Below are 10,489 nucleotides of genomic sequence, written 5' to 3' on the forward strand. Positions count from 1 at the left end.
ACAACACAGCACCTGGCCCGATTCAGAAGCACATCAAATCTCTTTAGACTTACTGGCCTTGTTGCTATTAATCTGACACCATTTATTTGTTTTCCTGCCAAGCAAATCCTCACATTTCCCTCACTATAATTCCTTATTTTTTACATATATTTAAATTCTCCCAATGATTTCACACCTTCTCTTTTTGAACCTCTAGTGTCTCCTCCATTCTTCCAAATGATGTTTTTGCTCCCTATTTCACTGAGAAAGCAGAGCTTTCAGAGAAAATATCTGAAGGGTTATGGAAAATAATATTTCTATACGACAACTCCCCAAGAAAATGGATGGATGGTGTGGCTCGGGAAGTGGGAGAGGAAACTGGCCAAACATTAAACCTCTCCCAGTGCATTCCCAATAACAATGGGTCCTAAAAGAAAGGGACAGATATGGAATGCCAGGCCCTAAACCTCGGCCTTCCTCCTGTCATCTTAGTCCTGAATGACAATGAGCAAGATTTGAATACTCATCCCTCAGGGTCTGGTTTTAACCTGTGCAACTAGTCCCTGAAGGTCAAAACTGCATGTGCAGGATTTCCAATGATTACATCATCCTCATGGTACCCTATAAAACCAGAACCCCCTCTGTAACTGACAACTATTTTCCCATCTGGAAAGTGGACCCGAATGGTGCCTGAATCTGCAAAGGAATAAAGGCTTCTCTGAATCTGTGGAAGTCTGCTTGCCGTCCTTTTGCACTTACAATATCTACAAGTTTCCACACATTTACTGGTCTCCACCCTCACTTGTGCCTAAATACCTAATCTTTTCTCCTGTGACCATGGATGAATTCTTATTCCTATAGGTGAATTCTTTCATACTAGTGTTGCTCCACCAGTTTCTCTTCCTTTCTTTTTACATTGTCAGTGTTCTTCTCTTTACTAGATCTTTCATCATCAGACAAACATTCTCCTTTCTTAAAGAAAATCTATCTTGATTCTATTTATTTCTCCAACTACATCCATTTCCTTCCTTCCTTTTACATGAAGGCTCTGTAGAGTGCCAAATCTTCAGTCCTCAAATTTTCTTCATGAATCTACTCTAACTGCTCTTGTCAAGGTAACTATTGACTTTGCATTGCTAAGTCCAAAGATTGATTCTCAGTTCTCATCTTCCATGACTTTGCCACAGTATCTGGCATAGCCTGTGATATCCTCTTTTCTTTGCCTGGCTTCCCCAACAGCACATCCTCCTGTTTTCTTTCTTTCTTTCTTTCTTTCTTTTTTTTTTTGGTACCAGGGATTGAGCCCAGGGACACTCAACCACTGAGCCACATCCCTGGCCCTTCTTATTTTGAGACAGGGTTTCACTAAATTGCTTAGGACCGCACTAAATTGCTGAGGCTGACTTAACTTTTGATCCTCTTGCCTCAATCTCCCAAGTCACTGGCATTACAGGCATGTGCCACCAGACCCCAGCCTCTCCTCCCTTTTTGACTGCTCAGTTTCAGTTGCTGGTTCCTTCTCATTCTTTGTAACCTCCAAACACTGGAGTATCGCAGGGGTCTGTCCTTTTGTTCTTTTCTCTTTTCTACTTCACTTCCTGAGTGATCTCATCAAGTCTGGCTTTAAATTCCATCTATATGCTACCAACTCCCAAATTCATTACCTAGTTAGGACCTTTCTCCTGTGCTCCAAGGTTTGTATATCCAACTGTCTACTCAATGACATCCTTTTGATGTCTAGTAGGCATCTCAAACTTAATAGGTACAGCACTGAACTCCTGATCCACTTCCTTCTGAAGTCTTTGCCATTTCAGTAAACAGCAACACCACTGTTTTAATTCCATAGGCAAAAAAATCTTTGTCATCCTAACTGCATATTCAGTCTGTTAACAACTTTTCTACTCTACATTCAAATTATCCAGAATCTGAACACTTTGTATCTATTTTTATGACCCTGCTCTAAAACACCATTATCTTTGATTTAGATTACTGCAACACCTTAAATATGTTCTTGAATTTGCCACTGTCCATTCAGTTTATTCTCAATATAACCTCTGAAGAAAGTCAAATGTTATTTCTCATTCTCTGAGTCAAAGTCATAATAACGTGTTTATTGTTTCCACATTAGAATGTAAATATCTTAAGGACAGAAATTATTTTGTTTCATTCCCCAGTGCTTAGCACATAGTAGCCACTCAACAAATATTTGGTTAATAGTTTTTCGAATGAATAAATGTTCTCTCATTTCTTTAGTGAATCTCTGTTGCCTACATGTAAACTTAAGGGCATGAAAGGTTCTATATAATCTGATCTTTGCCTGCATTTTCATATTCTTATCCTACCTCTACTAGTTGAACAGGGTGCACTTAGGTATCCTTGCTCTGACATGTGCCACTTGTGTCTTCCTAATCTTACTTCTCAGCCCATTTAGGCATCCTTGTTAAAATTATATTTCTTCAAGTTTCATTTTTAATATCACCTATTCTTCTGAGGCCTCTGGGATTTCCAGTGCTGGCTGACTGAGGAGGAGGTTCTTTTTAGCTCACATTGCCCTGTGAATGACAATTTCATGACAGTACTTGTTCACACTATGTGTAACTGTTATTCCTGGGTCCTCTGGACTGGCTTCACCAAGACAATTTAACCACATTTATTATGCACTATGTGCCAGATGCTACTGTGGCACTAAGAACACAATGATAAAAAGGTAAGTGTGCTAAGTAGCTACTACCAGGCACTTTATTTTATTCAATATTTATGCAACTCTGTAAGGCAGGAAAAATTAACCCTATTTTATAGAGGTGTACATGTGCTTGAAGAGGTTACCTAATCTTACCCCCAGAGCCTGGGTTATTATTTGTATATGAAAAAATCTTTTAAAGTGATTTCAGAAATCCCTTCCTGACCTTCCTTTTCCTACCAAGGTAATGATACCTGGTGTTTTACTCTTTGTTTTGATTATTTTCAATTCAAAATAAACACTGGTAGAAAACACTGAAGATGATTTAAAAAAAAAAACAAACCCTAGGGCTGGGGACATAGCTCAGTTCGTAGAGTGCTTGCCTGTCAAGCACAAGGTCCTGGGTTAAATCCCCAGCACTGTGTGCAAGAAAAAAACACAAAAAACCTAAAGACAGTACTCACACGGCTTTTAATGAGACTTGCTTTAAAAAAAAAAAAAAAAAAAAAAAAGGATGATTAGTAAGGCATGGTGACGCAGGCCTGTAATCCCAGTGACTTGGGAGGATAAGCAAGTGGATCACAAGTTCAAGGCTGCCTTGGAACCTTAGCAAGACTGTTTCAAAATAAAATAAAAAGGGTTGGGAATATAGCTCAGTGGTAAGGTGCCCAGTTCAATCTCCAGTACAAAAAAAAAAGTAAATGAAATTTATGCTATAATTTGTCTCCAGATAAAATATTCAACCCAAACAATAACATCTAAACAAAAATCTTTCACCTTGAAAAAACTAGTTTTTTCCTAGTAAGGCTTAAAATATTCTAATATAGGACTCTGGAATAAAACTGGTTCCAAAACAGCATTCCCTGAAAGCCTATGAGGAGGAGCCAAGAAGGCAGGAGACCCAGTATGGAAAGATCACTTCTAGGAGCAAATACAGGTAAAGAAATTAGAGGTGGCTTTTTTATTACCATTCAGACAGACTACCAGAATTTGTATCTGGTATGCTGAAGACGTAGCTCAGTGGTAGAGCTCCTGGTTAGCATGCACAAGGCTCAGAGTTCAAGCCCCAGAACTTCCCCCACTCCAATTGCATCTAGGCTCAGATTGCTTTACTGAAAACTTTACTGACTAGAATGGAATAAAATTCTTCAGAGCTACCAGGAGTTTGCCATGTTGATTTTTCTAGGCTGGAGTTTTAAATAAGTTTAATCTACCCTCTTGCCTATACTCATATTCTGAAGAAAAAAAATCAAAACCTTCTTTTATCATCTTGGTGGGGACTCTTTTCAAGTGTCTTGTCTCTTTGGGACAATTAGTTGTTCAGTGGATCTAGTAAATCACTTTTAGAAACTGGAGCATGAAATTGAGGAAATACTGCTCTTTTCACCCTGCTTTTTTTGGGAAAGGATGGAAGGACTGAGTTTAAAGTTGGCTGTTTTCATTTATGGGGTACTTTCCCCAAATCACTGAATAAAAATCAGCTTCTCCCTCTTTTATTAAACATGCTGCGAATAAAAACTTTCATGACTCTATGAAAGTCTGCACAATATCATGTAAACTCCTCTGTATTCACCAGAGGAAAGGAAACAAATTTGGTTTCATAAGGTTTTGTTCTGTGTACCAGGGATTGAATCCAGGGGTGTTCAACCACTGAACCATATTCCCAGCATATTTTTTTGAGACAGGATCTCACTAAATTGCTGAGGCTAGCTTTGAACTTATGATCCTCCCGTCTCAGTCTCCCAAGCTGCTGCTGGGATTACAGGCATGTGGTACCACGCCCAACTTGTTATGCTTAATAACTTATTATGCTTAATTAACTTGTTATGCTTAATAACTCCCAAAGTACACTTTCCTATAATAAGAAATAATCTATTCTTTAAATTTTTTTTTTTTTAATTTTTAGCTATACATGACAGTGGAATGCATTTTGGCAGAATATACAAACATAGAGTATAACTTATATTCTATTTAGGTTCCCATTCTTGTGGTCTTACATGATGTGAAGTTACCCTGGTTGTGTATACAAATACAAGGCTAGGAAAGTTATGACCAATTAATTCTACTCTCTCCTATTCCCCTGTCTCCTCCCTTTCCTTTGTTTCCCCTTGTCTAATCCAATGGACTTCTATTCTTCCCCTCCTCACCCTCCCTTGTGGGTTAGCATCCACAAATCAGAAATAACCTAGTCTCTTTAAAAAAAAATTTTTTTTTGTAGTTGTAGATGGACAGAATACCTTTGTTTATTTTTTTGTGGTGCTGAGGATTGAACCCAATGCCTCACATGTTAGGCAAGTGCTCTGCTACTGAACTACAGTCCCGGCCCTGAAGAAATAATCTATTCTTGATGTCTAGGAATGATTTTACCTTTTTGTCCTCTCCTGGTTACTTCATATATTTACTCATGTGGTCTCCAAAGTGCAAAGCTTGTCTTCATTATTAGTGTGCCCTTTTTTTTTTTTTTTTTTTTTTTTTTTTTTGGGTGGTACTGGGGATTGAACCTAGGGCCTTGTGCTTGACAGGCAAGCACTCTACGAACTAAGCTATATCCCCAGTCTTGTGCTCAGTTTTATAATGCTAGTTGAACATGCTGGGGGCAGAGGATGAATAAGAATTCCTGCTCTGAGATAGTCACAGTCTACTAGGAGAAAAACATCTATTAGGCAGTGTAAAGACAATATAAATTCTTGGCCAGTGCAACAGTAGGGAGAAGCTAGGGCTTAAAAGGTTTATGTTTTAGATGGGACACAGTTGAAAATCATTTAAAATAGAAGTCATTTATCTTCTGCCAACTCATCCAAACAAATGAATATTGAGTATCCAAAATGAGCATGCCTTGGGGGACATAACAGTCAAGAAAGAGTTAGCTGCTTCCACGGAGCTTCTTGTCTGACACAGCTTTTGACAGGTAGAAGTCTGAAGGTGTTAAAGGTTTTGAAAAACCAAAATAAACCTACCCCTTGAGTGCGCTCTGCCTTTAACATTACTTCTCTGGCCAGAATTCATGCATATGGGGCACAGAAATCAATTTCAGAACTGGGGGACCACAGAGATTATTTTCTTCATTAATGATGTTACAACTGGGGCAACTGAGGCTCAGGGATATAAAAGGATTTCACTAAGGTCACATGGCTGATTAGTCATTTCTATACAGTACAGTGTTTAAGGGAAATAATTTGGTTTTGAAGGTCAATTATAATCATACTTCTTTATGGAGGCTGAAAGCACTAATAGTTTTTCAGTTCTGAAACTATCAAAATCAAGGCCAAGGGGGCTGGGGCTGTAGCTCAGTGGTAGAGTGCTTGCCTACCATGTGTAAGGCACTGGGTCCATCCCTAGCACCACATAAAAATTAAGTGCCATCTACAACTAAAAAATATTTGAAAAATATCAAGGCCAAGGATCTCAGGCCAGCCAAACCCCTTCAATCTTGACCTCCTATACTAGGTTGGGCCTCAGTGATAGGAACTTTCAGTTTCCCAAACATCTCTTCATAACGTACACCATGCTTGTAATTTTTGATCAATGGCTATGTCTGTTATAAGAATGAACTGAAAGCAACATTAGGTTCAGGAAGACCAATCAGACTACTCCAGGTGTCAATGATGGAGAGAGAAGTAGATAGTGGTGAATAAAGTTTTTAGGATACTGGGATTGAACTCAGGGCTTCATGCATGCTTGTCAAGTGCTCTACCACTGAGCAGCATCCCCTGACCTTCTAAAATTTTGAGACAGGGTCTTCCTAAGTTGCCCAGGTTGGCCTGGAACTTGAAATCTTCCTACCTGAGCCTCCCAAGTTGCTGGGCTTACAGGCATCATTGCTTTCATCAGCAGAGATATTTTTAATAAGTAGAATACACAACACTTAGCAACTGATTTATGGAAAGGTCTTAGGGTGTTGGATATGGAAAATGAAAAACCCAAAAACAGTTAAGGGAATGAAAAAGAAAGTCATACATTGATAGCTTTCCCAATGACAGAACAATTTCTAGAAAGGAAGCCAAAGCAATGATCCTTTCTCAAATAAATCCTTTCCCAGGGACAGTATAATGGGACCGTGAAGGGAAAGAGAAGCTCTGAATGCTGAACCCAAACCCTCCATTCTTCTCCAAGTAAAAATATTGCCCAGTACAAATTTTCAGATTCTCACAAACCTGTTCCCTGAGTGCCCAAAATGGTTGCTTCCATTTCACCTAGTAAAACAGACCCCAAATTCTTCAGTGCCCAAGCTGACCCGCTCATTAATTATGTCCCCTCCTTTATTCAAGGGCTCATTTCCCACCAGGAGAATGGGTCCAGAGGCGTCACTCTGTTCCTACCCCCCACCTGGTCCTACATGAGATTTGGTTCCTGAATAAACAGCTGAGATAAGTGAAGTTTGCGTGTGGTTGGGTCTTTTTGTGCTAACAGAGAGTAGAACCAAGGAGCTGGCTATCAGGTTCTGGATGGCACAACTGGCATTTGATCGTGTTGGAGATAGAGAATATTGATTTGGTGGTGGAGTTTGTGTCACAAGAAGATGAAGTCCATAAACAAGGCTAAACCTGTCCATTTGAACCAAAAACTAAATTTCCTTTTTGGACCTTACAAATGAATTTGTGTTAACTGCGCTACCAGCTGATCCCTCAAGGAATGAGTTAATGAAGTCAAATCAGTCAAACCCTGCAAGGATACTCCGTTGAGGAATATTGGAAAAACGAACCAAAAACCCAGCGCATATTCTGACAATTAAGAATAGTTATCTCATTAGAGATAACTTAAGAAAAAGCTAGGTAAAATAAAAGACAAACTCATAAATTGATAGCACTTGTCAGTCTCAAAGAGACCCAATAACGCAAACTGACTTGGGGCAAACCCCCTCGCATCGGGTCCGTGGTACGTGAGCATTTCTTTTGGAGCCGCTTACTAGGTCCCAGAGGTAAAGCTGCTGCCAAACTGCGCCTCATAGCCCGGGGCTCTAACACTCGCCCCTGGGCCCCACATCCTCACTTCGCCCGGGGGCGCAGAGGACGCCTCCCTTCCCTCAACCCCACATTCCTGCCTTCCAGTTGCCAGGGCTGTTCAGGCCTGGCGTCTCCTAAAACTCCCTCTCTTGAGCCCCGCCTTTACCGCTCCTCCAAAGTCGGCTCCCGAGCGCTCCGCCTCGCACCTCACCCTTGCGGCCGCCGCCTCCTCCCACACGCACAGCGACTGGAGCCCAGCTGGCTGTGCTTCAGCCACCACTTCCCCACCCCCGCAGCCCGCCTTCACCAATCAACGCCCTGTCCTCTGCCTGACCAATCACCTCCATTCCACTGCAACCAATCCTTCCATCGGCCTGCCGTGAGCGACGTAGCTGCGGCGCGCTGATATCCAATTACCCGGATGTACTCCAAAGCCGGCCCACCCCCTTCAGCCAATAAGACCCAGGAAAAGCAGATGTTGTTCATTGAGATTGCACCTGCTGAGAATTAAACAGCCAATTAGAAGCTTTACGGAGTCCTGTCAGTCCATCTCAAAGCCAATTACCCTGGAGGCTTCCGCCTCCTAAACCTTGCGGGAAAAATCAGCGCTCCAGAGCCTGGGACCCAGGTGCGAGGGGGTTGAATCACTTCGGCGTTTTACAGTTCTCACAGAAGTAGTGTTTCTGTACAAAGCCCGTGCCATCCCATAACCCGGTAGCTATTGGGAGAGCAGCCTAATTCGGGCGGCTCTCCACCACTTTCTCTTTCGCTTTTTTTTTTTTTTTTTTTTTCTTTTAATCCTCGCTGGGTCCCCCACATCGTGACAGGAGCTCAGGAAAGGCGGAAAACATTTTTTTTTTTTTTTAAATTTGGAAACATATAAAATAGATTTCGTGGGTAGGGGAAGGTGCTGCACCACATAGATGAAAGATCCACGCGTCTGTTCCTGCCGAGACGTGACACGATGTGGATCGAAACTGCAGCGGGAGCGGAGAAGAGACTCGAGTTCCCACTGCGGTGGTAAGGGATCTTCGGACGCTGCAGCGTCTGGGGCCTGCCCTTCCCTGGGGATTGACGGGACAGTCCCAGAGGACGTTTCTGCTGGGGCGAGAATGGGGTGGGTTTCTGCAGGCGGCGGTTTGCTTTGGAAGATTGAATTCCAGCCGTCGTCTGGGTCTCTGGACCGTTAAGAACGGTTGGGCCCAGCTGCTGCTTCTGTGCTGCGGGGAGCCTCACGAACCCGGCCTGCGCCCCACTTGGTTCACTCTGTACCCGCCCCCACGCCCGGCCCTAGAGGCTCACCCTGGGAACAAGGAGCCGGGCCCTCCTTGTCACTGGGAGATATTCCGCACCAACTTCTATCATAGTGTCTGGTGAGCACCAATAAATGTTCGTTGAATAAACGCAAGATTATATTTTGATCAATTAGGAAGATGCTTTGGGGACTCAGTTTTTCCTTTTCTACTCTTATTTTTTGTTTGTTTAGAGACGGGGGTCTCCCTATGTTGCCTAGGCTGGCGTTGAACTTCGGGACTCAAGCGATCCTTCTGCCTCAGCCTTCCCTCCAGTGACTGGGACTATAGGCGTGCCCAGTTTCAGTTAATTTAAAAAATATGTATGTGTTTGGAATAAGTAATGCATGTACATTCTAGAAGATTCAAAAGAAACCGATGGTTATTACAGAGGATGTCCCCTTTTCTTCAAAGGGAACCAGTTCTACGAGTTTCTTGGAAGTTTTTCATATTTCATAGGTTAATATTCATATGTGTGTATGGATATGTGTATATGTCCATGTACTATATATATGTATATACATATATTTCCAGTCAATAACATACATACCATTTTGCAGTTTCCTTTTATATAATTTAGACATTTTCATAGCAGCATGTATGTATCTGCCTCAGAGTAATAGTTTTATAGTATGAGTGAGGGATTTATTAGGATATATTAAGCCAGTCCTGTAGCATTATGTTGATATGCAAGCATTCTGTATCTATAGGTTAAATACTTAGGAATGCAATTGCTAGGTCAAAGAAATGTGTGCATTGTTTTTTATTTCATTTGGATAGAAAAAATTATGCAAATTTCTTTCCTCCCCCAAAATTTTTTCTAATTTTCATTTCACTAGCAATGTTTGAAAAGGATTTTGGTAAATGTAGCATTGCCAAATTGCCTTCCTCAGAAGTTTGAAGTTTTCTCTCCCATCAGCAATGTGTGAAAAACTGTTTCATTGCACACTTATACAATGTGTTATCATGTCTTGATTTTTGACAGTCGGATAGTGTGAATGGTATCTCATTGCAATTTTCATTTTCATTTCTTTTTAGGTTGAGAGTATTTTAATATGTTTAACTGGCAAATTGTATTTTTTGTGAATTATATACTTTGTTAATATTTTTATTGGTTATTGAGTCTTTCCTTAATATTTACTCTTTGTTTGTATTTAAGTTAAAAATAATTTCCTCTTTTCTCAGTTGGGTTTTTGTCTTTTTTTTTTTTTTTTTTTTTTTTTTTTTTTTTATGGTGCTATCAGGATTGAACCCAGGGTAGCTCTACCACTGAACTACATTCCCAGCCCTTTTTATTTTTTGTTTTGAGACAGGGTCTTGCTAAGCTGCCCCAGGCTGGCCTTGAGCTTTTGATACTCCTGCCTCAGTCAAGTCTCTGGAATTACAGGCATGCAGTACCACACCCAGCACGCCAGTCTTTTAACTTCACTTATAGTGATTAAAAAAAAAAAAGAAATAAAAAAAATTTATATGCAGTTGAACATAACATTTTCTGAGAATTTTTGGGTTTCATATCATATTTAGAAAAGCTCCCACCAAAGTTTATTTTTTAAAAAAATATTTTTCTATTTTTTTGTACCATCTTTTCGTATATG

This window comes from Sciurus vulgaris, assembly GCF_902686455.1.
Source record: "Sciurus vulgaris genome assembly, chromosome: 1".
Lineage (NCBI taxonomy): Eukaryota > Metazoa > Chordata > Mammalia > Rodentia > Sciuridae > Sciurus > Sciurus vulgaris.